The sequence below is a fragment of the Lagopus muta genome, chromosome 8 (assembly GCF_023343835.1).
Source record: "Lagopus muta isolate bLagMut1 chromosome 8, bLagMut1 primary, whole genome shotgun sequence".
Classification (NCBI taxonomy): domain Eukaryota; kingdom Metazoa; phylum Chordata; class Aves; order Galliformes; family Phasianidae; genus Lagopus; species Lagopus muta.
In genome coordinates, this window is record NC_064440.1 from 23,961,827 (window position 1) to 23,988,917 (window position 27,091).

Here is a 27,091-nt window from a genome sequence, read left to right on the forward strand (position 1 = left end):
CTTAGGGTGAGCAGAACAGAGGAATGCAAAAAGTAACACATACAGAAGCAAACACTGCTGCAAGATGCCACAGGCAGTTGGACCAGAAATTGCTGAATGATATGTTGAAAAGATTATTATTTTTTTTTATTTATGGAAGCAGACTGCTTACACAAGAAGCAGTGTGCAGGACGTGCAGAGTCATGAGGGTAGGAACAGAAACAGAACTTGCAGACAAAATGTTTACTTTAGATCTCAATTATAAATGATGCTTATGAAAAAAGGGATAATGGATCAGCAAGTGATTTTGCACCATCATGTTGGCTTTTTTTCTCCCAGTTCTGATGCGGGGAAGAAGGAAGGGTGAATTTCTGGTGCTTTTGAAGTGGTGTGCAGATAGCCAATTGTGAATCTCTTCTGCATAAGAAGATTCTTCCATGGCTTGCTTTCTGTGGATTTTTTCTTTTTTTTTAATTTTTTCTTTTTTTCTTTTTTTATTTTTATCCTTGCATTGCAACCCCAAACAGAGTACAAGAAGTTCTTAGCACCTGGTGAATGCTCTTGGTGCTGATTATCCTGCAGAGAACTTTCCTCGTGATTAAGGAAACAAAATTATCGTGTATTCCCTTATTTCTCTTATTCCCTTATTTCAAATATCTTCTAGTTGGGTTCCATTAGATTTTCTTGTACAGCAGATTCTGCTGTACAAAATTCTGCTAGCAATATGTATTCTTTTTTGGGTATTAACAGATAAGATAAAATTATCTTAAGATATCTATTCTGATATGAAATAAATATTGATGTTTTAATGACGTTCAATATTTCTAAGCAAAAACATGTAATTCTTAAAGTACTATTTTGTTACCTTCAGCTTTGTAAGGTGATAAGCAGTAGCTTAGTGAAGATAAATGACTGTGGGGGGAAGGAGGTGGAAAGTCTTGTCTGTAGCTGTCTTCTTGGGATCTCATGAAGGAAATAGTCAGGTATGGAAGGTGTTGTATCTTTCTACAAGGTGAGAGCAAGCGATCATCTTGAGAAAGCTTTCTGTCTTTCAGTTGCTAAATAGGGGAGTAAAGGGAAAATTGTATTGTTTACACTATTGATGACTATGGAAAATTGATCAGAATATTCAAGTTAAGATGTTACAACTGAATATGTAGAACTTCTATTGGGGAGATATCCTATAATAAATGGTCACAGATCTGGATTTTTCGAACAGCAGATTTTGGTTTCCTTCTGCAGGGCAATGGGTAGGGCAGGACTTGAAGTGGTGATGGAGCACCTGGTGCAGGGCTGTGTCTGCCCAGGGAGCACAGGCAGATGGTTTGCACCTGTGCTCCCCAGCTGACCAGGAGGGGTGGCACAGGTGGAGCCCCTGGGCTCATATAAGGGCCAGCCTCTGAAGGGAGAGCGTTTCTTGGACCTGGGCTGTTGCTAAGGAGTGCTGCACGGCCAGGAGCCCCTTCACCAGCTGGGTGAGTGCCGTTATTCTTTCTACCTGCAAATACTTTCCTGAGTATTGCTGAGAACGTGCTAGAAGCTATTTCACTTCTTCATAAGCAGAATATTTTCCTTTCCTGCTGTTGTTCCAAAGAGTGCTTTCCCTGCTTCCCTGTCCTGTGATGAGTAGTAGCACCACTAGGAGTATGTTGCTGTTTGTAGGTAACATTTCTGGGTATGAAACAGACTCCACCATCATGCTAAAGCGATGGCCCAGCTGCTGCTGTTCAGCCCAGGGCACGGTGGCAAAAGCTCTGTTTCTTGGGTATTGTTGAATTCACAACAGATACTTGGATAAGAGCTCTGTCGTGCTATGAAATTTGGTGGTGCTGATTTCTTGATATTAGTAAAGATTTTATTTCTTTTGTTTGGCTTAGTCAAACTCAGATTGTTAAGTATGCTTCCTTTTCCTAAGGACTGTTCGCATGCACGCTTCAGAGACTTGTCAGTCTCCATTGCACATGCAAGGAGAAGGTTTGTATTCCTTACCAATCTTTGAGCAGAATCTCTTCACCCTAGAATGAAGTGTGAAGCTCTAATGGCCCAAAGGGACGCCTCTTCCCCAGCACCTTGCAGTTTTCTGCTGCCATGTGGCACTGGTGTGGTTCAGCAGTTCATGCTGCTCAGCAGGATCACCTCTCTGAGGGAGCCAGCTCTGTTCCTTAGTGACCATTTCATGGTGGAGTAGGAACTGCTAGAAAAAAATCTAAGTGAGCTGCAGAGAAAAGCAGAAATACTTGAAGCTGACGTAGAAATTTAGAAAGAAATCTATCGATCTCTGGGTTGTGAGCACCTCCCTATTGGAGACTGACACTGGTTAATAAGGATGTTGACGGCAGGCTCAGCTGCTGTTGGAAGCTTTGGTTGCCATTTCTCTGTGGTGGCTCTGAAAAGGCAACCTCTGTGTTGAGCTTGAATATTTGTGTGACACCTATTATTTCTTGCAACCACAGCATCGCAAAAGCATGAGAAGTAACCAGAGCGTAATTACTCTCCAAAACAGATTATTACATGCTAACAAAAACTTTTTTCTTAATGTGAAAAGTATATGAATTTTCAGTGTAGCCCTCCTAACATATTATGCATCGTTCTAGCGCAATGGTGCAGTGCCAGTGATTTACCTGTGATTCAAACCTTTTCTCCAATGGTGACAGAGATGCTTGATACTGTAATATATAAAATGGTTACCTCAGTTATGGGAAGATGTACTACTGTACGTGTGGGGTAGCCTAAGTGAAGTGTAAAATGCTGTTGGAGGTTTCCTTTTCTCAAAGGGACTGAGTTTTCTAAATAAAACTGAGAATATTTTAAATGTCTTTTGCTGCTGTATGGTTACTTAGCATTCTATTGCACGAGAGGGAGGAATATTGCAATCTACTACTGGTAGAGTCCTAAAGGAATGGTAATTACAAAGAGCTATTGAAACTCACTTTGCTAATCAGGAAACAAAAATCACAATGGTTGTCTTCGAGATGTTAGTTTTCTCTAATAGTTCTCTTTTTCTTCTTTTAAGACTTAATAGTTGAAATAGTTGAATAGTACCTTTTGAAGATTTGCTGAAAAGAAGATATTGCTCTTAAAAAAAAAAAAATAAAAAAATTACACATTGGAATAAAAGAAGAGATTTTAAATTTTGTATGTGAATGGTACTTGAAATTACTGTTTACTGTGTTTGCTGTATAGCAGGCAAAGTCTAGTTATCTAGAATGTGTCCTATCACAGTTACGAGTGTTTTAGTGCTTTTTTTTGTTTGTTATGTATTAAAAAGTAAACAAAAACAATCTTGTTGACAAATTGAAGTTCTTGATTTGTGTAATGGATATAGTTTCCCCTGCAGCAGGCAAATTTGACACAAGTACAGACTGAGGACTTGAAGAATCTTAAATAGGAAAGCTTAAACAGTTGAAATTATGCTGTTAATTAAATAAGCATCAACATAAATCGAGGAAAAATGTTGACAGAATATATTTTATAAATATTCTTAAGTATTCAGGTGTTGCATGTGTTTTCACTCCAGAGTCAGTGATACTACTTGAGATGGAGCACAGAAATTGTGGATTAGTGTAGGGACAGGAGTGAGCTCTTGTTCCTAGAGAGGGGATTATGGCCTGGTATTTGTCCTAGGATGAGCGTGTGCATATCCCTTTGTTTAGCACTGTTGAACAAGTGTCCTTCCTAAGCGTTTATCCTCTGGCAAGGGACCTTCCTTGTAGGGCTGCTGGACCCTCAGCTGCAGCAGGCCCTGCCTTTGGGTGTCCCTTGGCAGCTGCAGCTGCCACCAGCTCAATTGCTGTGTGCCTGCATGGGAGCCTTCATCTTCCAAAGGCCTTTGCTGGTATCCTATAGCTGTAATGTGAGTGAAAGAGTGAGGTGAAGACAAGTGGTTTAGATCAAGAAGTAACAAGTCCTCCATGATCCCACTGTTGGCAAAGCTCTTGTGCTCATCAGCTATGTAACTGAGCAGGAGGCAGTTACGGTTACAATAGAGAATAAAAATACATTTATGGAAGTGGTTGAATTATTTACCTTTTAAAAAGGGGCCACTACTGTGCCTATTAAGAACTAATGCATCTACAGCTAGTGATATCCCACATTGTTGTGTAAGAGATGGCTGGGATTTCTTGGTTTTGAGTTTGCAGTTTCTTAGATGGCTCAGTGATTTCCTTTGTGCAGAGCTAGATGGAGCTATAAGATCTTCTGTAAAATAGGTGCAGTGCTGGGGACTCCTCTTCCAAGTTTTTCTTTCTGAATTCCCCTTTGGGCTGGCTCTGAAGAGTAAACATATTGTAAGTCATGAATACTTGCTGGGTGGAAAGGCGGCGTTTAACCAATTCCTGGAAAGTAAGCGTGCTGTTGCCCACGGGCACCCTACTTGAATGGCACAAATTGGAATTTGAAAAGTGCTTCTCTGGGGAATGAAGGTGGTATTAATGTTGACAAGAGAGCTACGGGGGCTCCATTCTGCATAAGACTATCTTTGATAGTGGAGAGAATCGTAAATGCGACTGGCCTGGCCAATCTGATAAAGATCTTGCCACCCTCCAAGGACTGGGTTAACCTATGTAGATAATTGTGCTTCACAGGCTTAGGGAGGCAATAACTACCATCCAGTTCTTAGTAGTGCTGGGGTTTCTGAGCTTACAAGCATGTTTTCCCCATTATTTTCTCTCATCGTATCCATGCTGTTGCTTTGTGCTGCAAAAATCTGAAATATGAAGGAATAACTTGAGGTATGAATGTTTTGTTTAGTGCTTAAATAAAAATCTAGTGTATTTTTAGGGTAGTTTAGTAAAGGTCACCTTTGAAGTAGTTAATTACCTTAAATTACTGTGTTGGATGCTCTAACTGGATTACTCAGGTCCTTAGCAGCTCATGTATGCAGATAATCAAGATGGCAGCACCACAATTTGCTAAGTGTTTGCTACTGATATCAATTAGGTTCCTTGCATTGTGCTTAAGCCCTCAAGTTAGTCTTATTTTTCACTTTTTTTTTTTTTTTAATTTTACCTGTGTCATTTTGACTGTGGTGTGGGAGGCAGATACGGACTGCATGCCCTTTCCAAGAAAAGAGAGAAGTATACCTTCTGCATTCCAAATTTATGTGGCTTGAATATTGCAGAAGATGCTATCTTGACAGGCTTGGTGACTGAATTTCTATCTGTAGAGAGCAGGCAGCACCCCTGAGAATGGAAGTGTGAAGTTTTATCTTATCCATGTGATGCTCCTCAGCCCTGGAAGCCCCTTGTCTTGAACGAGGTGGCTCAGTCTGCAGTCTTTGGTAGGTCTACTGACAGCAGACTGCCAGTGTTGGCATTCTTATGTGTCTGATTGTCTGAAACATGAAAGTGGCATTGTTAGTTGCTCAGGAAAATAGGAATTGCTCTTCTGGATCAGCTGCTCTTGTTTCTATATTTGTTGATTTTTTTTGTGTGTGTTTTAGTATTCATATGGGTACAGTGTCTAATGTATTTACCTCGACAATGTTGCAACACACTGCACTATTTTACAGGCATTAAATACTATTGAGCAGATGGTGATTAAGAATTGCATAAGACTTGGTGTAACAGACCACTGAGTAAGAGTCAGCATTCGGAGATTCCTTTCTATATCATGATCCTAATCAAAGCAAGCCTTGCTTTGGCTTAAGGTGTTTGTAACATTTAGTAAGTAGTGATTGGTGTTGTAGAAAACAGTGTTTACTATATGTGTTCATTCTTTAATGGAACTGCCTGAGTTTACATCTGCACGTTTTTTATATTCTATTTTAATTTTAAAATCTGTGAGACTGATTAAGTATTGAAAATCAGGTGTATACAATAGTGAATGCTGTATAAAATGATGAAAAACATTTAAAGAAATAGGATGAACTTTTGTAATACTGTATTCAAACTTCGGAGCACTACAGATTGTACATTGCCGTTTATTGACTGTCTACAAATATTACAACTGTTTTTCAGCATACACGTTTCTCTTCCTTGATTTGAGTAAGTGCTCTGTTGCATCTTGGTAGGATTGGCCGTGCTCTTCCAATATCACTGGTTGAAGTTAAGCACTGGATTATGTGTTTAAGTACCTCAATGTGGGCAACGTAATTTATTATTTTTTTTAAGGGAAGAAGTGTGGTTTGTGTACATCTGTGTAGTCTGCAGGCACTTCAGTCTTTTGAGCTCTGACAATTTTCCAGGTGTGGTTACAGGTAGCTGACTCCAGCCAGGGATTCTTCAAAAGCGGGACACAGCCGTTAAGAGTCAGCTTATGACCTCTTGTTCTTCATGATTGAAGGTGGTTCTGTGATGCTGTCCTGTCCTAGGAAAGATGTTATAAGAAAGTCTTCAACAAAGAATTGTAAGATGGGCTGAGTGCTTAAAAAAGAAAAAAGAGTACAGCATCATAGTACTTCCCTTAAATGAGCACTGTGATCTGTGTAGAACACTGTAATTGGTGGGTATTGGCTCTGTCTTCTGTTGTTTGTGCCATGTTCACCTCCAGGTGTAAAGAGTGCATGCTACAAACCACAGCTCCTGCAATTTTCATTGTACCAGAAATTGTAATTTAGTTGCTTGTTAAGAAGGAAGGGGGAGGAAGCCGTACTGATAACACTCGAGAATGTTTTCTCAAGTTAAAATTGCCAGCAATTATCAAATTTAATTACGATGCCTTCATACATTGTTTAGGAAGGAGAACAGATATACTTACCAGTGCAGAATACAATAAAGATGCTTTGGTATGATGGTTGCTGAATAGGTCGTAGTGGGCTTCAATGTGCTTTTGTTGGGCTTTACGGTCCAGAGAAGCAGTCTTAAACAGGTCTGTGCTTAAAAGAGAAGTTTAACAACAATAATTATAAAAATCTATAAACTGTCCTAACTTTTTTGCTGAATGTTGAAAGGAATCTTTAATCTAGTCTGAGAAAAGGCCTCTAGATTTCCTTGTGCATGGCTTTTTGCTTAGCTTTCTATCATTAAAATTGTCCCAAGTATAAAAGCTAGCTTAGTAGGCCCATGAGACTCTCTCCTTGTTTACCTGCTTTCCACGCTATAATGATGCAGCCTCGATTCTGATTTTAGATACTAAAGAACAGATTTTATTTTTATTTTGTTGATTTTCCCCCGCCCCCCCCCCCCCCCCCCAGTTAATAAATGGTTTGTTGCCCCAGGTCCATTCTAGGTAGATTAGAAGCTAAGCTGCCATTTTGCTGCATCCTTGCAGAGGGCAGCTGGCTTTAAAGCAGGGCACTGGTGCAAAGTCATCTTGTGGGATGGAGGCACGTAAAAGCCCCGACTGCTCAGTGCTCTGGTTTTGAACAGCATGGTCCAGGCAGGTGTGTGACGTGCCCCCAGAACACAAGGAGACAGAAGATGTTGTGAAGCTGTGTATCTTCACTTCTGCAGTGGCATCCTAAATGGCACTTGACTGAGAAAGAAACATGCAGCGTAGAGTTTCATATGCTTGTGTGTATTCTGTCCATGTGTTTTGAGGTTTCGATTTCTTGCTGGCTGGCTTCATGCCTGCTGGAATGAAATTTCTGATATGATGTCAGTCAGCTTTCCAAGATGTCTTAGAGAGCACAGCTGGCCACTGCATTGTTTAGAAAAGAAAAAGATGGAAATGTTTATAGGGACTTTGGAGCTGGGGTGTGTGTGTGTGCACAGTCATGAAGTGGGGAAATAGCGGGTCTTCTGGTACGTATTGAAGGAAATTCCAAGTAGCATTTCAACAAGATACTTGATGGTTTTTTTTAAGTACTGATGCTAGAGAAGAAATTTGTACTTGTTTGTCTGAAGAGAAATAATAGAGAAAAGATAAAAACAAATGATCAGCAAAGTGATTTAGTATTGCATGAGTGCTCCTGGATTAATGCAGTGGTAATGTTCTGTCTAGAGCTGGGAAGATGCTGAGAGGAAGAGTTAATGATACTGTATTAATAGTTAGCTTTTATTTTGTACGTTCCTACTGTTATGCTTCATTGTCATTGTGATAATTTGTCCTCTATATTTCTTTGGAGCTGAGGAATGTCTTTCTAGCCCCTATGCAGGTACACATGCTCTTCTGTCCTTACTCTGTCTTACTCTGTTGTGTGATTTTTCTCTACCAAATTTTTCTGGTGTTAGTGATCTCAGTCCTGAAATTGATTTAGCTTTAAATGACGTTTAAAAAATAAAAAGCACTGTTCTCAGTTGCTTTGTAACTTTGCTGGTTGTTGGGTTGCACTCATGATTGGAAGCAGTCCTACAGAATCCAAAAATGTGACAAACTTCCTTCAAATAAAGCTGGAAATCACTTCTAATATGCATCTTACAGCTGCAGCTTGAAGATCACATCAGTTGTTGTGAGATATACATTGGTGTGTTTTGAGAGCTAGTAACTTCTTGAGTTTAAAAACTCCTCTGTATCCTGTGACAGTATTCTGTGGGAGGGAGGAACCGAGTGGGAATCCAAAAGACTTCCTATCTTTGATGAAACGCTGAAATTGACTGTAACTGTAAAATTAAATGCAACTTTTTAAATATCAAATTTTATGGCATGCTTATGACAGTTGGACTCAAGTTGCTGGTATTTGGATGTTCGTGATGGTAGATTGTCTTTGTATTGATGACGAGTATTGTTTAAATGCCCCCAACATCTTGATTCTGCATTTGGTTTTGTTAAATATGTCCTTTGTAAGGGTATGTAAAGAGGCAAATGAATGGAGGTCTCTGGAATAGATCAGTAAAAGTGTGCCATAAGTAAGCAAATTTGTTTCCCCTTGCAGTGCAGTCTGACGCTTCAGATGGAAGATCACAGGCTTAGCAGAAAGCTGGAAAAGAACCACCCTGTAGGCATCCATGTGTGTCTGTAGGTTTTTATTGGCAAAAATATATAGGACTAAATGCGTTTCAGGTAATCTTGGTTTTTGTATACTACAGTAGCTCTCCCTACTCATTTTTACAAGATGGAGTGCTAAAGACCTTCCTGGAAGCTGCTATGCACTGTGAGGCTTGGGGCCTAGTGTGGGGTTGTCCCTGGGACTGGCAGTAGTGTGCTCCACAGCTGTACACAAACACCCAGCGCAGAGCATGTTTAAAGGGATGCATACTGGCATTGAGCAGGGATTTTAATTTGCACAGAGAGTGATAAGTTGGTGTGCTCTCAATAATTACTTAATCTGTGCAGTGTTTTCTTCGCCTTAGTAAGAAGATGCATTGATTGTGTAACTACTTGGATGTGCTTCACTTCTTATGTTTAGCAGAAAATCCCAGCTGGAGAAAAATTCTTCTGTCTGTAAAAGGGAAGGGTGTGGGCTATTACCTCCCTTTCCCAACTATACTAGCTGCCTTGCCTGTGCTGTATAGCTTCCAGCTGAGATTTTTCTTCTGCTGCTTTAGTACAGTGCATTTAGAATGGTGTAAGATTGAAGATTGGTGGTGTTACTATGGGGTAGAGACTTAGAGGAGATTTTAGATGTTTAACGTGGCTGTAGGATATCAGAGTAGGTGGATCTTCTGTGCCTTTCTCTTTTTTGAGACATTCCTTGTGTTTATGGAGGCAGAATATATGTTTTAAAAGCTGTCAAGTGGAAGTCGGTGTTATTTTTCAGAAACTTACAACTGATGTGTAGCTGCACACCAGTTGCTTTCCCAAGGGCTGGTTATCTTTAAAATAAATAAATTTGCATAGCTCTATAGGGAATAGGATAACTGATGTAATAATTACTTAAGAGCAGAGCCGGCATCCTGCCATTATTTTGGAGCACATGTGCTACTGTGTCTGTATATTGATATGCTTCTTGTGACATCCTTCTTGTGACACATTCAATTAATTTTTTATTACCTTCTTCCTACTTACAAAAAAAAAAAGCACACTAGGCCATTTGCTTACTTAACAAGAATGGTTAAGTGGAAGTACCTTTGAATGAGCTGACCTCATATCACTGACAGTTATTGATTGTACATATGCTTGTGGTTGGCTGAAAGTAAACAGGTGGTAGTGTCTCCTTCAGTTTGAGCAAGATGTGATCAGATGGGTTGATATTATTGATCTTCCAAATCTGTGGAGTATCCTCATCTGCAGCTTCTAGCCCAGAACATGGTGTTCTCTCTCTTCTCTATATACTTTCATATATACTGTATTTCTGCATGGTTTGCATCCCTTGCTGCTTTTCTCTAGTGTATTGTCTGCTCTGAAGATGGCATTTTCTTAAATGTTTAAATTGTTGTATTTGTTTTATTACATTTTAAAGAGTATGTCACAAGGGGAAAAGATGATGGAGCTGTAAAACTGTGATGCAAGGCAGTTTCCACTGGGTTTAGAGCTGTGGTGTCTATAAAAATTGAGCTGTTTTCCCAATTTGCTTACATGGAGGAGGTGGCAAGCTGTCCCTGAGTACTGGTTGCCACGCCAGGTGTTGGCCCATAAGCACAGGCAGCCATCAGACCTGCCTCTGTGCTCCTTCACGGAAGACAGTGGCTTGCAGCAGCATACAGGCAAAAGATGGGCCAGATGCTTTATGTGCACAAGCTGTCTTAGTGGCTACAACTGGCAGCACATCCAGTGCACCGTGTTCATGGGAGTGAGCTTGGGCTGATAGGCAGCAGTGTGGCTGGAAGGTGCTAAGGGATGTCTGTTTTTGTACAGGTGATAACCTCAGCTGGGTGCTGAGAACTTTTTTCCTTGCTCAATGAGAGCAGTTTACAATGAGAGCACTATGACAATTTCAGTGCTACGCTGTAGTTGTGTAATTAATATTTAGCATGGTATCTAGTAATTTTCAGCTTCAGCACACTTTACAAACATTAATTAATTGTCACAGCACCCCTGTGCAGTAGGTAAATGCCTTCTTTACTGCTGAATTAGCAGCCGCTGGAGCCCCAAGGCTTGTGGGCTCACTGGGTGTGACACATTGATCTGCTGTGTCATTTTTGAAAAGGTCTTTGTTAAATGAGGATATTTTGTTATTAATGCTGAGCCAAAACCAAGTTGTCACTGCTTTATCACCGTCACTGCATCATCTTCTGCAGTGTTGTCTGTTCTGCTTTAGACCCCACAGATTGCATTACAAAATGAAAACAAAAAGCCTAATTATTTTGTTTGTATTTTACTTGTGTAATTTGGATGTTCATCCAGCTTTTCTTCTTCAGCTTGTGGGGATGGGAAAACAGCAGTTTTCACTGCAACTTTGCTGTGGCAGCTTTGTTCCTTTTGAGCAGCCCTGCTGTCCCATGGGGTTTTGGTTCTGTCTGCAGCCTCAGAGTCCCACGGAGCAGGAGTATGGGCACTTTGTGTCTGCACGTCTGTGATGTCAGAGCAAGGGTCTGCTGCAGGAGGGCATCTGTGCTTCCTGGGCTTTCTGCTCTGGAAGAGAACATCCACTGCTGCCACAGTACTTTGCCCCAGTAACTGCTTCTAGTTAGAGCTGCTGACAACCCATGAAAGCATTTGAAAAACATTTTGCTTACAGGAATAATTCTGCTGACATATTTTTCTTCCTATCTTTTTATTACTAGCAAAATTTGCATGAAAACAGGTCTCTGTTTATTAAGAGTTCACAATCCTCAGCTTGACAGCGTAATTAGAGCAGTGTTCAACTTTCACAATGGAACACGCTGAAACTCTCTGGATTTCTCTGTGAACCTGAAACTTCAGGGCCTCTTTAAAGATCTTAAAACAGATTTGTTTAATCCATGCTTCACTGTAGAGCTGAGGCAAGGCTGAAAATGATGGGCAGTGAAGGGCTCTGTGCACGAGCCAGCACTGCCCCTACTGATGGGACATGTCAGGTAGGGCTGCTGTCAGGCTTCCTTCCAGTGGCCGGGAACCTGCTCATCTCCACAGCCCTAATGATGATGCTGCAATAGGCAGAGGAGTTAGGTGAGGAGCCTGTGCTACCAGGAGAGCAAATAAAATTGCTTATGTAAACATGTGGAAATCCCGCTACTCTGGGCTGTGTTTCAGCAGCGTGTTTATGCATCTCCTGCATCTTGATTTTTTTTTTTTTTTTTTTTAAATGCCCATCACTTGAGCATAATGAGACATGTGCTGCTCAAGAGCTGATCAGTGCCTGCTCATTTTGCCCCCTGCCTGCCCTGCTGTTTGTTGGGAACCAGGGCAGTGAGGTGCATGTCTGGAACGCGCAGCAGACCTGTCAGCCTTCTGCTTTATGAAGCGGATGCTTGATGGTGTGCAGCTGGGCCTCATCAGCTTTTTGCTGAAAGGATTTATGAATTCAGACATATATATTGTCTTCATCTGAACGGTTTCTCTATGGCAATGCTCTTTTGAGGTCTGGGAGTATTCAGGAGTGTTATTCGCTCCTCTGACCTGAATGAATAGCAGCAAGCTATGGTTTGGTTGCTGCTCTAGCAATTTGGAAGTACTTTTGAATAAAATTAAGAACACAGTCTATTTGTGTTGAAAGTTTCTATTGATGTGTTCTAAGAAGCTGAGGTTAGCTTCTGTGGCTTCTGAATAATCTTCTGGATTATTGCTGTTGCACTGTGTTTAGCTTCAAGATGAGTTAAACAGAAAAGATTTCTCTCTAAATTTTATTTTTGCTTAGAGGTTTTTCTCTCTTTTTTTTTTTTTTTTTTTTCTTGTTTTGAGGAGATGATTCAGATTGGGTAGGTCAAGTGCTTTGAAATCAGCAGTAGTACTTTCAGTATAGCAGTCAAATATACTTGTAAAAATAGTTATCTTCCATTTTATTTTCTTGAATAGCATCAAGTATTCAGTACAGTAAACATGTTAAATATTTATGGCTCTGTCTATAGATGGTAGAATTTTAAGCAATGTTCTAGAATATTCTTATATTCTTCTCCTGCTACGTTTCCATTTAAAGCAGCAGCTTTTGTAAGGCATACAGAACTGCTGCTGTCTTCACTTGACAGTAAATCAACCAAGATGAATCTGGCTCCCTGAAAGAGCTTACTCACCATGTGGCTGTTCCCCAGTTTCCCAGACCTTCCACGAGCTGCTTGCCAGATTTGTTTTGCTGGTCATCAGCTTTATCCTGTCCTTTTTCAGGTGGGCACCACAGCCTGCGTTTACCGTGGGTAAAGTCAGATGGCCAAAACTTAAATGCTTTCTGCCATAAAATGGTTGTAAATCAAAAGTCATATGGCGTCAGCCCTTGTCCTGTCACCCAGGTCATACTGAGATAATATTGCTTTTCTCCTTTGGGCAATCCTAAATTTCTTTCTTAGATGCTGGGCTTTGTTGTGAGCTCTGGTCAAGTGGCAGACGTGCTGATCATTGGTAAGAGAAGTCCGAAGGCTCTCTGCCTGCAGAGACCAACCTGCATGCATGGTAGCTCTGACAGAAGGGTCTCAAGGAAAACCATGTGTCTGTCTGCTACCTCAGTTAAAGTGGCTTAATCTGTGTGTGGAATAACATATTTCTATGCCAAGAGGAAAGGAGAAGCTTACAAGCCGTTGGTCCTGTGTGTTGTGCACTGGGCTGTTGGGCTGTTAAGCAGCCTGTTACTGGACTGAATAGGATTCACCCTATTCTTGTTTGCAGTATCTCAGAGAACTCTGGATGCTAAAATAAAAAAAAAACTGCTGTACAAATATTGATTGGCATTGAAAGAAACCCTTTTCATTTGAAAGGAGGAGGTGGTGGGGAAGAGAAGGACATTTGTAAAAAATAATCTATTCAAAAAAATTGTTAAATGATGTTTAGCACAAAAGAAAAGTTGCACCAGAATGTGTTTAAAAACAATTTTGCATTCTTCTATCTGCATCCGTCAGTTTTGGGACAATGTGAAGATTTTTCCTGGACTTGTTTTTGGCACTATATGTTGAGATGGAGTAGAGCTTCATTAAGTAATAGACTAATAAATGATCTGGAATGCTTTTAACAGCTTTGTAATATATGAAGTATGACTCAGTGATAGATACAGTTTATATCTTGGTTTACTAGCTGTAAATGAGAGTAATGAAGCTCCAGAAATAATGCTAGTTGGTTCTATGGATGAAAGAGAACTCAAAAGATAATGACTACTTAGTTAGATTTCTTTATATGAGAATACTACAGTAGATAGTGACTAACCATGAAGATGTGACTGTAATAGAAGTTTGCAGAGCTGTAATGTTTACGAAGACATTTTTTAATTGCAAGGTTATCTCTCAGTATGTCATGTGAGAAAGTTCTGTAAGGATCGACCAGGCACATGGCTGTTACTCAGCATCCTGCTGTTATCCTGAGGCACTCTTGGGGTGTCTCAAGCAGCACGCTCTGATTGCCTCTTAGAAGTGAAGCAGAACGGCCAGCCTCATTTCTCTTCAAGGTTGTTCTTGGTGTGCTATTCTGGATTGCGTTTTTTGGTGGCCTCTGACAAAATGGTTGCAGAGCTGGTGTAATGCTTGTGATTTGCTCACGGTTCTGTTAATTCCTGTGGCAGTGGTGCTCATAAATGCTTTTTTTTTTAAAAAAAAAAAAAAAAAAGTGTGGTATTAAACATATATCAGCATCATGTCCCTGTAGTTCAGTTTGTTTGGTTAGCGTTACGGTGGTGTGACAGGGCAATATATCAGAAATAATCGATCTGATTAGTATGGAGATGACATAAACACAGATTGCATTGATGTTTAATAGTGTGAGCACCCAGGTTCTGTGAACATAGATGTTTGCATGGGCTATGTGAAAGGTCTCTATAATGAAGACAGTAAATACGGCAGATTGTTGAGCTAACTTGTTTTTCTGCCAAATTTCATAGCGAGTTTTGGATAGTTTGACTTTGCTGTGTTAAAGATGACAGTCAGATGGGCTGGCACCAATTGCTGTAATTGTTTTTTGAAATACGCTATTTTTTCCCCCAAGGCAGATAGGAATTTTAGGTTGCATTAGGTTGAGTGAATTGAAACACTCTATTAAATATGGCAGTATTATTAGGCATCAAAACAAACACTTGATAATTCTGTTTTTGATAACAAGATTGTCTACATCTCATAGTAAAATCTTGATCTTTGGGGATGTGATGGAGAATAACTCCTTTTCTGCAACTTAACTTGAAAAGGGATGTAAATACTAATAGAATGTGAATTATTGTCTATATGATGCTAGAGGGAATGGAAAAAAATTACCATGAAAGAAAGCACACATCACAGTTACATAAGGAAGGAGTTATTTACTGAGGATGAAAAGAAGATCAGCCTATATTTAGTTCTGTGTAACATTTTACTGGAGTTCTCCCAAGGAAGAAGGTACAACTGATGTACACTCAGAGAAATGGAAGTGTTCTGCAATAACCTAGGATGAAAGGAAGATAATTTTCTTAGAATTCTTTACAAGTTTCCCACTTGAGAACTCATCATGCTGCATCTGCTGGTGCTGACACTACCATTCTTGAGGTGTGTCCTCAGGAGATCTCCCAGTTCCAACCCTGGCAGGGCTGCTGTCAGCACGGGTCTGAGGCTGTGAGGCTGGCCTCGGTGAGCTGCTGCAGAGATGCATCTTTAATGCAGAACTCAGCATGTCTACCACTTGCTTTTCCAGCTCAAGTGCTTATTCTGCCCTGGCTAACATATGGCCCAGCAGTGCCTTTGTTGGGTAGCATGCCTGCTGCCACCTGCGTGAGATGGGTGCTCTGGGCATCTCTGCCCTGCATGCTGGAAGTCCTGCAAATTTCTGCTAAGTGAATGCTTGGCAGAAACTGCCAACTGTGATTTCTGGAAGTAGCTCAATGACTGCTGCTTGACGTCAGTTTTGCTCTGCTTGGTGTAGGTAGAACAGTTATGCAAGAGAATAAAATCACAAAAACAGTTGGGAATTTTCCTTTTTCTGGTGGGAAACATTTTGGATCAAATCACAAACTAATTTGTGCCAGCCGTCTTGTATCACATTTAGTTTGTGAGAGAGGAGATGGGTTTGACTTACCTACCTTCCTTAATACCATGGAATATATTTCATAAAATATGGAAAAATATGCACTGACTTGCACCTGTTAACACATGCAGCAGTAACTGCTGATTATAGGTATTGCTGGGGATTAACAACATGTCAGTATTGGATTTTCAGTTCCATAGCAGAAGTATAAAACAATGTGTATGTGCGCCAAGGAATTTAATTCATTCATATGAAACTCAAACAGTTGCTTTATAAGATGTATGCCCTTGTTGAAAAGTCTTTTCCTTCCATGACTATTTTCTTTCTTTAGCCTCAAGAAGAAATAATAAGTATTGAGATGGCCTGATGGGATGTGTGCCTGCATGGAGTTACTGGCATTGATGCAACTCAGTGCTGTGTTCATCAGTGCCTGCTGTAATTCTGTTATTTTGGGATTTTGTTTTTTCCTAAAAAGCATTGATACTTCCACTATCCAGCACTTACTGTGGTTATATTTGTGGCAACTTCTATTTTGAAATACTTGCGATGTTTCAAAAGAAAGGTTTGAAGGAGGTGTTGACAATCTAGGCTGTGTTTTTCTTCCTGTGATGGTTTCAGGCTGGCATACAGACCCTGCTCCACTGTTGTTGCTTGTTGGCAGTGAAATCCTCAGCTTTGGGAACTGTGCACTGTTTCTGTTAGGTACAGTGGCAGGACTTCTGGGTGTTTGGTGGCCATCAGTTTAACTCACATGGTGTGAACACCACTGGTTTCATTTGAAAAGCTTCTGTAAAGCTGTAACGGGATTCTTTTCAAGTTGTTCTTTAAGAACCATCTTCAGAGGTGGTCAGATAATGCTGGTTTTTGTAATGCCAGATTATTTGAAGTTAGGTGGGCTGTTTATCTCTGTTCTAGCACAGTATTTATTGGTACATTAAGTTTTAGCCAAACAGCATGTGTTGTAATTCCCTTATGATGCTGACGCGCTTTTCTAAAGTGCCATTTTCTAGTTTTCTCCCCTTAGAGCTATGGGTTAAAACTCTATGATGGATTGTTCAGGAGAGAATTATTGTTTAAAAGAAGAAATTTTAAAAAACTCTCTCCTCAAGAATCAGTGCCATAGCACTTGCACTTTCCAAAACATTGCATATGATGTGTTGGTAGCAATAGAGAAAGTAGAAGTGAAACTGAGGATTGTTGGAAAACTAAAGATTTTTTTTATTTATTTATTTTTTTTTTTTCCATTCAGAGTATAACTACATGTAGCTCATGAGTTTAGAGAAATAAAAGCTGCTTTGCTCAAGCTGTTTTTTTAAGTTTAACAAATCTTGAGTATTTTTGAGGGAAATGTTTTTGTTTTTTATTTGAGGGGAGTGGAAGCCAACAAAACTACCTCCAAAACATGATTATCATCATTTTTAAGGGGCCCATCTTGCAGCAGCATGTCTCCTGGCTGGTCTTCCTTCAGGCAGGTTCCTCTTGGTGGCTCAGTTGACTTTTCCTGCTTGCATGGTTTGTCCATGCTGTCAGTGATTTGTTCGCATGGTCACTGTGTGTTTCACAGCCATTTAATAAAATGGCATGGCCCTGACTTAAATACCTGTATCAAATTTATGAATAAAATTAAAGGCACAATGCACAGGAATCTTACTTGATTTCCAGAAAGGAGTGTTGCTGTATGTGCCTAGACTTTCTATTGCTCGTCTCTGGAGAAGTTTTGCTTGGCACTGCCAAGCTCCGGTTTGCTGTAGGGCTCCCATGCCAGGCAGAATTGCAAGTCCTTACTGCAAGTCAATATACAGGATAATCTTATTGCTTCTGCTGTTGGTGTTCTCAGACAGCTCATGATAAATACTTATTTTTGGGTTTTGGATCCCTCATGGAACTTGAAAAGCATTTGAATTGCCCTTCTGTTTTAGAGTTGGAAGTGGGAGCAGTGTGCTCCGTGTCTTGAGCTATGTAGAACACCTTGGAAGCACCTGGCTTCCCAACACGTCAGGGCTGGTGGGGTTTTTGCTCTTGAGTTTGTGCTGGGCTTGTATACCACAGAAGCAGTAGTAAGTGATTGGTAAGTCTGACTTCAGGTTTTCTAGTGGACCTCAGCAAACTGTTGTAAAATCGGGTGTACATCTGAGAGCATTTCCAACTTAGGAATGATTCCAGCATTTGGCTGAGTGTTAGGGCTGCACTCGTGCTTCTTAAGTACTTTTTTTTTTTTCCTGGATAAATGCTAGCCTTGTGCTGCTGGAAGTGTGCAATTGTTCAGCACGTACTTCTTCCTCCTTTCTTTAATTTGAGGATTTGTTTTGACAGCTAAAATTCTGGTGGTTTTCTGGTATTCTGCTGCAGTAGAACCTAAGAACAGATGTCGTAGCAGAATGTTTGTGTCCCCTTTTGAATAGTGAAAATTCAATTTCTCCATTAACTCACAGTTGTCCCACCCAGATATGTACTTATGTACTTTTTTTAGATGGTTGTAGAGCATCTTCTATCACAAATGTAGTTGCTTCACTTTAAGAGTTTAATTTAAGCTAAAATATTTGATATATTTTTATTTGCTGAACAGTAGTAATTTTAATAAAATATAGTTTTGGTGATTGGCTGTTAGATATCTGTATTTTGTCTGATGGTTTTTTTTTTTTCTTGGGTTGGTATGGTCAGTTTTTGTTCCAGAGCAGTTTATATTCTATTCACAGAGGCAGTGACATACTCCATGTTGAGGGTTCCTCTGGCTTGCCATAGATTTCAGAGATTTTTGTTGTCTGAGTTGCTTCTAAACCAACATTTCCTTTGCATTTTTTCTTCTAAATAATTCCACTTGGCCTCATTTGTATGCTAAAATAAAGATCTGAGCAGGCTGGAACTTCTGTGCTTCAGTGCTGGTATGAACCAGCTCTCGAGCAGCCAGCTCCTTTCTCACGGCAGCTAATCCTGGTGTGTCTGTTGGGATGTGAGGTAGGGCCACAATGTTCTGCCAGGGGTTAGAGCTGCTGAGACTGCGTGTGCTGAGGGAGATGGTGTGGTGGCTGGAGTTGATTGAAGCTGTTAAAAACCAAAGTCAAAAAACCTGATGGCATGTTACTTCTTGCTGGGCTGCTTTGCTGGGAGGGCAGCTGGCGGTGTGCACTGGGCTGCAGGGACGCGCAGAGCCGTGGCCTCTCCTCCTGGTCTCCGTGTTCAGTGTGACCTAAGGGACGTGGATTCCATTGTGGGAGATGTATTTTCTGTCGTGATTTTCCACCAGCCTCATGAAGACTGACGGATGCCTCAGTTACTAATAGTAATGGATGGAGAAATCAATGCTGTCACAAACTGGGTGTTTGTTATTTTGATGTTTTATTTTTTAAAGTCTCAACACTAGGCAAGATAAAATACTGGCATCTTTTCAGAAATTTTTCTTAAGACTGATTTTTTTTTTTTTTTTTTTTTTACTGTTTACTTAGTCCACCTCTTCCTAAGATCTCCAGTGAATTCTAAAAGTACCGTTTCCTGAAACTGTTGATATCAGTATCCTGAGAAATGTGTAGCTTTATGTAAGTAGTACGGATTTAGAGAACGTTGAATTGACTGTGCGGGTTAGTCAATGGGATTAGGCTTCTTCTGAATGTAGAAGCAATACTTCCTTAATGCTGAAGTTACACTCCGCTCAGTGCTTTTTGGAGGTGGTTAACTGAAAGAAGACTGTTAAGGCAGAACTCACGTATGTGGGTTTTTATTTCACTGTTTAATACATTTCAGATGTTTTCTGTAGTTTCTCAAGTGCATCTCAGGTGTGGTCTGGCTGTCTAAAGCTGAAAATAAGTGATGCTTTGGCTGCTATTTTTTCCTTCATAAATAATACAACTGTTCAAAGAATGTTTAGGTAACTTCAGGGATTTCTTCAGTAATGGTTTGGTTTTCATAAACAATCAGTATTATCCTTTAGATCAAGATCAATTTTACAAGAATTCTTAACTCATTGCAGGGAGAGTAGCAACATCATGAAAACCTGTTTGTCCTATATGTATGCAGCTCCCCACCCTCCTCTCAGGAGCACCGATCCTCAGTTATGTTGGCAAGCTAGGAAGTGTTCATAAACTGTTTGTGTTGGCATCTTGACTCCTGAGATAAGGTAGATAATATCAAGTATTCTGTTATGGAACTGGGTGCTAGCAAGTGAAATGGAAAGCTAATATCTGGAGGGGGGAAAAAATCTGTTAAGGTGTTGACACCTGACATATTGCAGAAACACTGAGGAAAACCTGTGACTATTTAAAGAAAGGAAAAAAGGGCTCTGCATCCTTTCTGGCATCTCATTCCTGTATGAATCTGTCTCTTCCTTGTTCCTCTCTTGAAGTAGGTGCAAGGCTTGTTGCAGGACTGCTCTACCAGGAGCCCATGGCAGAAAAGACCGTGTTGTTGTGCTGGCAGTGTTTTCTAATAGGTGTTGTTTCTGACATGCTGCTTATCATTGATCTAAATGCCAGTGTGAATTTAATCTGCATCTGATGCCTGTTGGTTAGGATGATTTGCTTTTTGGGAGATGCTTTTTTGAGTAGTACTGGTATTTCTTATGGAGAGTAGTTGCAGTAGTTTTTGGGGGGTTTGGGGGTTTTTTTTAGGTAAGTGTTCTAAATATCTGTGCATTGGGTGCTGCATGAAGTTACTTCAAAATGTTTTATGACATAAATATATTAAGGATAGTCTCCAATACAGTTGTCCATTTTAAAGGATTTTTAGTATCAGAATACATTTGGGAGGTATTTCTGTATTCCAGATTCATGAAGTAGAGTTGTTAGTTGCAGCTTACATGTCAGATGATTACCCATAGAAAAATCAATGCACCTGTATCAGCTGTATCTGCTCAATTACTCCAAGCAGGTAATAAAATGGTTAAGAATGTTTTGCTCTATAGAACACAGATTACTTAGCTTACTACTGAAAAATGTAGCAAATTTCTAATTGTTTTGAAGTACTCAAATCTAATTATAAAAGTTTTTTTTTGGTTTTGTTTTCTATATTTATCTAATGCTACTCCCTTTGCCCTCTATGGAACGCTATTATTTTCAGTCTTAATTGCTTCTCAGGAGAGGGACTTTTTTTGCAACATTCAAAGAAACTGGGGGAAGGTGCTCTCCCATGGTACAGGGAGAGCTGAAAGCACAAATGTAATCAATTAATAGAAAAGTTGTGCTGTTGTTCTAATGCAGGCTGACAAAAAGAGAAGTTAAAAAGTGATCTGGTACACTGCTTACAGCCCTGGTTTGCCTGGCTTATTCTGCATGCCTGCTGTAGTGGAGAGTGGTTGCAATATTGCTTTCTGTTTGAAGTTTAGATGTAATGTGGAAAATGGAGAGAAAGGTTTAACTTAGAATTTCCTTGCCATTTGTCAGCTAATATTCCACCTTTAACACTAGATATTTATTTAGGCTGACATTTAATCTGTTGATCTGTATACATGTACTTTCAATAAAAAACATGGTATTTGTTATTTTGCTAATAGCTTATTTGATATGAAATGCTTGCAATCTAGACAGAGTAATCAATTTCTTTTATCATTAGTTTTGCATTAGTGCATTTCTTTAAAGGACTGTTAAGTTTCCTTTCTTTAAGAAAGTAAGTTCTAAAAAACTTATTTTGCTGGAAGTGTTTTGGATTTGTTTTCCAGAGCTTTTCCTTCTCTTTTTTTTTTTCTTTTTTTTTTCTGGAAGATATTTGCATTGAAGGCACAGTGATTAATCCATGCAGATCACCCTTGATACCATAATGCCATAAGGAGTGAAGAAATTGGGGAAAATGGGAAAGACCATTCTCTGAGCTTATTCCCTGGGCTGCAGCCACAGCACTGAGATGTAGACCTGACCAGGAGACATGAGCTAACATCTTACAATGTCCCTTCTGAGAAGATTTTCTTAAATGAATGATCTGTTTGTTGCTTTGAAATTCAGCTGTTACTGCACACCAAAAAGAGTTCTGCAATTTATATGCGATTGTGTTGGTGTTCATATCCCACTGATTCCACGTGCTGTCCTTATGTCCTCCTTTAAGCACACCTCTGTTAGCCTCCAAACTTGCCTGCAGGGAGGAAGGTTTGGTTCTTTTTGTCTTCCACAAAGTCACCGGTGATGATGCTGAGGGATGGCTTCAGGTACGTGCTGTCTCCTAGCGTGTTTCCCCCTCATCAGTGATATCTGTTCCGTGGCACTGTGGCTTGAGGTGCTGAGTGGCTAAGGGTGTGAGCTGAGCTGGATTGAGCTTCACTCAGGAGCAGAACAGGGCCAGGATGAATCTTGGAGAAGGTTTTTGGTTTTGTTTTTTTACCCGCAGTATTGATTTGACCTTGGATGTGAGAGCGTGTGAAGAACTGTGAGATGAAATTGGTATGTGTGGGAGGGAGGCAGTCATGCAGCAGGCCTGTGAGGAGCCCAGAAGCAGCTCTTTGTTAGAGCTCAGGAGGGCTGAGTCTGAGGAGAGCAAAGCCATTGCTGCTGGCTGCTTTTTGGCTCTCCATGTGGCTAGCAATACTGTTTTTTCAGCTTTTTTTCTTCTGAGAGCTGTCACTGTGACTCATCTCTGGCTCCCTGGAAGAAAAGGATGAAGCAGCAGTAGTTCTTGATGTGGATGAAGGGAGAGTTTATTGCTGTGTTGGCTCTGGGATAACACTGAATCTGTTAGGGGTCCTAGTGGTGCCACTAGCCAGTCCTCAACGGGCTTCAGATGTCACAACTCTGGCCTATGCAGTGAGCTGCTGTGCTGGCTGGGTTCCATCAGGGCCACGGTGGCTGCACTGACAGGCGGCCCTACTCCTGAACCCTATTCTACAGAGGTGCTTCCTGGCCTGGGGAGCAACGATTGCTGGCTGGGCTGGCAGGAGTGGGGTGTGTGCTGTCTGTGAAGGGGCCCTGCTGCTCTTGCGTGGAACTACAGCGAGCTGTTTGTTGGGAGGTGGCAGCAATTACATGAAGCTGCAATCTCTGGCAATTTTTGCTGTGCTCAATGCAGAGATTGAGAGTTTCCCATATTAGACTTGTCCTGGCCCCCAGTCTGTGCCCAGAGAAGCTGTGGGTGCACCATCTCTGAAAGTTCAAGGTCAGGCTGAATGGGTTCCTGTGCAGCCTGATCTAGTGATTGGCAATGCTGTGATGTGGGAGGATTGGAACTGGGTGATCTTTGAGGTCACTCCCAAGCCGTTCTGTGATTGTATGAAGTCTTGTGTAGGGATCTCTGTGTTTCTGAAGTCTTCAGATATTTCAGAATGCCAATATTTAAATACTTGGTACAGTTTCTTGGGTGTGAGGATTAGGAATGAAATGTAAGCATGTGGAGTGCAATTCATACTGTGTGCAGCTCAGCTGTATGTCCAAGCACCTCCTGAAACTTGAGTAGAAGATGAAGAGTTCATGGCGGTTCCTGAACAAGGGAAACACACCAGGCAAGTGCTGAAAGAGTGAGACAGAAGATGAAAGGATGGAAAGAGAAAGGAAGTAAAGAATGGTTAATTCAGGCCTTATCTTATCTGCTCACAAGTGCCTGTTGCCACATTACCATATTGTCTGTGATCTGCTCCTTGTCTCAGCACTGTGGGCAACTTTCTTGCAGTAGTGAAGATGAAAAGATAATAGGAAAATGTTTTACAAAAATTGTTTTAATTGAGCAGCTGATGTTCAAATAGTCATTGAAAAGCTGGTCATGCCTGGTATGCTGGCCAGCTGTGAAATTCTCAGTGACAGCAGAACTGTGGTAATCTGCTTTGCACCCTTTTGCAAATGTAGCTGTAGGTATTTTAAGAAAAAGATATTTTTAAACACACCTTTTTGGTTAGATGTTTTGCTTTATTTTCTTTGGTTGCATACCATAAAAGCAGCAGAAGTGCAAGTGCCCTGCTCCAGGGTACACTGCAGCAGGTTTAATCATAAGGCAGGCTTTTGTGATGCTATAATACAGCATTTCCACATCAGAGCAAGTGGTTGCAAAATAATAAGGTATTCATGCTGAAGAGTATACTTATGATGTGCTTTGAAAGGGCAGCTAAGTGGTGGGAAGCAGCTTGTCCTTACCAGGAGCTATCTCGTATAGAATTTCACTGTGCACTAAGTATTTCCTGCAACTTCATGCTGTGCAATTCCATCTTTTTTTTTCTTGCTCTAGTTATACTCTGAGGAGTTAATGTAGGCCATGTAGACTTCTATATATGCAAATTTTGTATTACTTGAAGGCTTGAAATTAAATGAAAATCTGGAATTAATTTTTAAGATGTTTGATGTAGAGGTGATTAAACAATTTTTTAAAAAATAGTGGTTATATTGCCACTGATGCATACTCTGCTGCCTTTTAAATTGCTTCTCTCAAAGCACTGTAAAATCAGATATGAAGGAATTAAAAATTCATTTGAGGTTATGACTGAATTTGACCGATTAAAGGTTGAGTGGTTGTTTCCCAAATGTCCTTCAGCAGCCTGAGCTGTGGCTGTCCCAGCATCGCTTGTGCCCTCTCTGGGTGCTGGGAACTGACAGCAGAGGAGTGTAGGAAGGTTGTCTTCAGGAGGTAGGTTGGGTCAAGCGCAATGGCAGAAAGCAGAGCAGGCCTGACATCGCTCTGTGCTGGTGCTGCCAGTGGTCCCTGTTGGTGTGCACGCGTGGTGGTGCTCTGTGCAGCTCTGCTGGGACATGGGTACTGGGATGTTTGTTGTTCTTGGCCTGAATGGGCATGCTGCTTCCAGGGGCTGGTCCTTGGAATTTACTTCCACCTTTTGCCTGCTCTTTCTGGCATCCTTTTGATAAGCGTAGTAATAGTATCTCTTGCACAGGAAAATTTTGTAGGTTTGGGGATTTTTTTTTATTTTTTTTTTATTTTTTTCAGAGATGCAGTCTACCTGCAAACTTTCCTTTTTGTCTGGAGGTGCTGATTCCTCAGAGGAATAAACTCTTTCTCTCTCCAAGCGGGTGGAAAAAATGGATTACTTTTGGGGGGATGGCTGGGAAGGTAAAGTCAAAACCAGGGGGCTCTGCAAAGGGTCTTCTGAGCAAGATGAGCTTTTAGGCAATGGCAACTACTGGCTGCTCAGGATGGCTGGGAGTCATATTATGTTTGAGCTTTTGAGCTTCAGTTGTCCTCATCACACCGTGATGCCTCGGTTTCTGTGCCCATCGGTCCCTCCGTTGCCATGCAGGAATCGCTTCACCTTCAGAGGGAACAACGATCTCAGCGTTGTTTTCTGTGCGCCCTTAGTGCATACAGTAACCGCTGCTCTAATGGGTCTGTGTGTTAGTCGCTGCTATCAAAGGCTCAGTCCGGTGTGATTCAATGTAAGAAATGGTCCTGTGAGATTAAATGCAAAAATCTGTTTTTGCTTTTTCGCCTCTTTTGTTCCTTTCTTCCCTCCCACTGTGTGCATTGTATAGGCTTTTTATTTACTCTGCCAGATTGACAAGATTATAAATGAGAGCCGTGTGTGGAAGCCTCTAATTTTTCATAAGTAAATGAATTAATTTATCATAGCTGTTGTGTTTTATTGCTGTCTCCATGCCAGACTGGCCAGCTTCTTTATTCCTCCTTTTACCTTCTAAATACTGAATCCATGTCATTGTGTTTGACAGCTTTCTGATTCCTCTGTCAGATGCAATTTGGTGCTAATCACATTTTCTTTGCTTAGTGTCAATGATACAGGCCGTGCATAATATTCCTGTATGTCCACTTATTTACTTGAAACACAGCTGAAATGTCTTGGGCATTAATCTGATAGAGCTACTACATTGAAATGCAAAATGATGCTCGGGCAGTAAGATAATGCAGTGTGGCAGATGTGCAGTAGATAACATTGAAGCTGAACTGCTGATCTTTACTCAGCTCTGATGCCTTTTATTTGTTGGTTTTGCATACCTTTTAATTAAAAAAAATAGTAATCGGTTCTGGTTCATTAGTATGGTATCATTTATAATTGAATTCTTCTGTGACTGAAATACAAGAAGGTATTTCTGTTTTTTTTCCCCTCATTTTTAAATGCAAGTCCCGTATTCCTTAAAATTGCAGGACACATTTTGCATATGCCTGCTTCTCATATGATGGTCCTTTTCAGTTAATTCTGGTTTTTGAATTTGTTAAACTTTTTTCTCCACGTGCAGCTTTCAGAGCAGCTGTTCAGTGATTCCTGAACATTTCTGCCAGTTCACCACTCCCTGTTGTTGGAGCACGCTGTAGGTGTTTGTTCATCTGTTAGCTCCTATTGAGTTTGGTGAGAAGTTTTGCCCAAACTGTACTGAAGCTATGTTCTTTTTTTCCCTAGTGACCTGTTAGTGCCCTCTTTATGCTTTGAAATCCCTCTTGCACAATAAAGAGAAGTGAATGTTTCTAGAGGATTTGAGGCCAATGAAACTTAAGTCCCCGTAGCGCATATCAAAGAATTTGATCATGCATTTTTATTAGTATTTACCTACTGAATTATGCATTTTCTTTTGATTTCTACATGTTTTTGACTACTGAAATACTAGTGACTACTTTTTTGCTACTTTAGAGAAACAGTGATGATGGGTTGCGAAAGACCTAACTGCTTTATAAAGACTGTTGAAGTTTATTCCCTCTTTGTAAAAGTGCATTTAAGTGGGAGGTTTGGGAGAGGGTGTAGTGTTGATCTGTCAGAAAACTGATGAATTTTGAGAAACTTATTTCATGAAAAAATTCAACTGTTATGCTTGTCAGCCACATAGATATTGATGTTTTTTTTCTAACACCACCTTCTACATATGAGCCTCACAGCTGAGTGTCTTTATTTTAGGGTGTATATGGATGTCAGAGCAAGAGCTGCTGCAGCTGGAATCATCAGTTGTGAATTCTCTATCTCCTGGTATGGAAATTCTGTTCACAAGGAAAGGAATAAAGAGCTCCTGGCTGGAGTTGTGTTTTTTGCAGAGCATGAGGTTTCTGTTCAGTGATGCTCAGAGGACTCTCTAGACACAATTATATGCTTCCAATAAAGCATTTCAGCAAATAACTGAAGTGCAAGTGTTCACATGTACGTGGTAGGGTTTGTGTTACTTTTTAGAGCAGTGCAGTTCTGTGTGCTCTTTGAGAGCTCAGTGTTCTTGAAAGCAGGTTCTCCTGAGATCCTGAATGAAATCTAATTGCTACTCCTGTAGACTGTGCTCACTTGTGCAGGAAGCAGGCTGCATTAGGAAGGTCCTTCTCCTTTGGAAGAGAATGGGCTACTACTTCTTGCTGCTCTTTATAGCAGGTTGTCCACTGGAGCTGCAGGGTTTGAGGGGTTTACTTATGAGGAGTTGCAACGTAGATGTTCTGTGTTTTTTTTTTTTTTGTGGAAATATAAAGTGCATGTATT

The 27,091-nt window shown here is 40.6% G+C and overlaps 1 protein-coding gene across 4 annotated transcripts in view; it reads left to right on the plus strand.

The window, feature by feature from the left end:
• PARD3B (par-3 family cell polarity regulator beta) overlaps positions 1 to 27,091 on the plus strand; it is a 370,506-nt gene that overhangs the window by 61,266 nt on the left and 282,149 nt on the right. The window contains exon 1 of one of the 4 annotated variants that reach the window (XM_048953008.1): positions 1,366 to 1,454. The exons of the other annotated variants lie outside the window; for them this stretch is intronic. The gene's annotated coding sequence lies outside the window, so the exon portion shown is untranslated. Of the gene's footprint in view, positions 1 to 1,365; positions 1,455 to 27,091 lie in introns of those variants that run through there. 4 annotated transcript variants of the gene reach the window in all.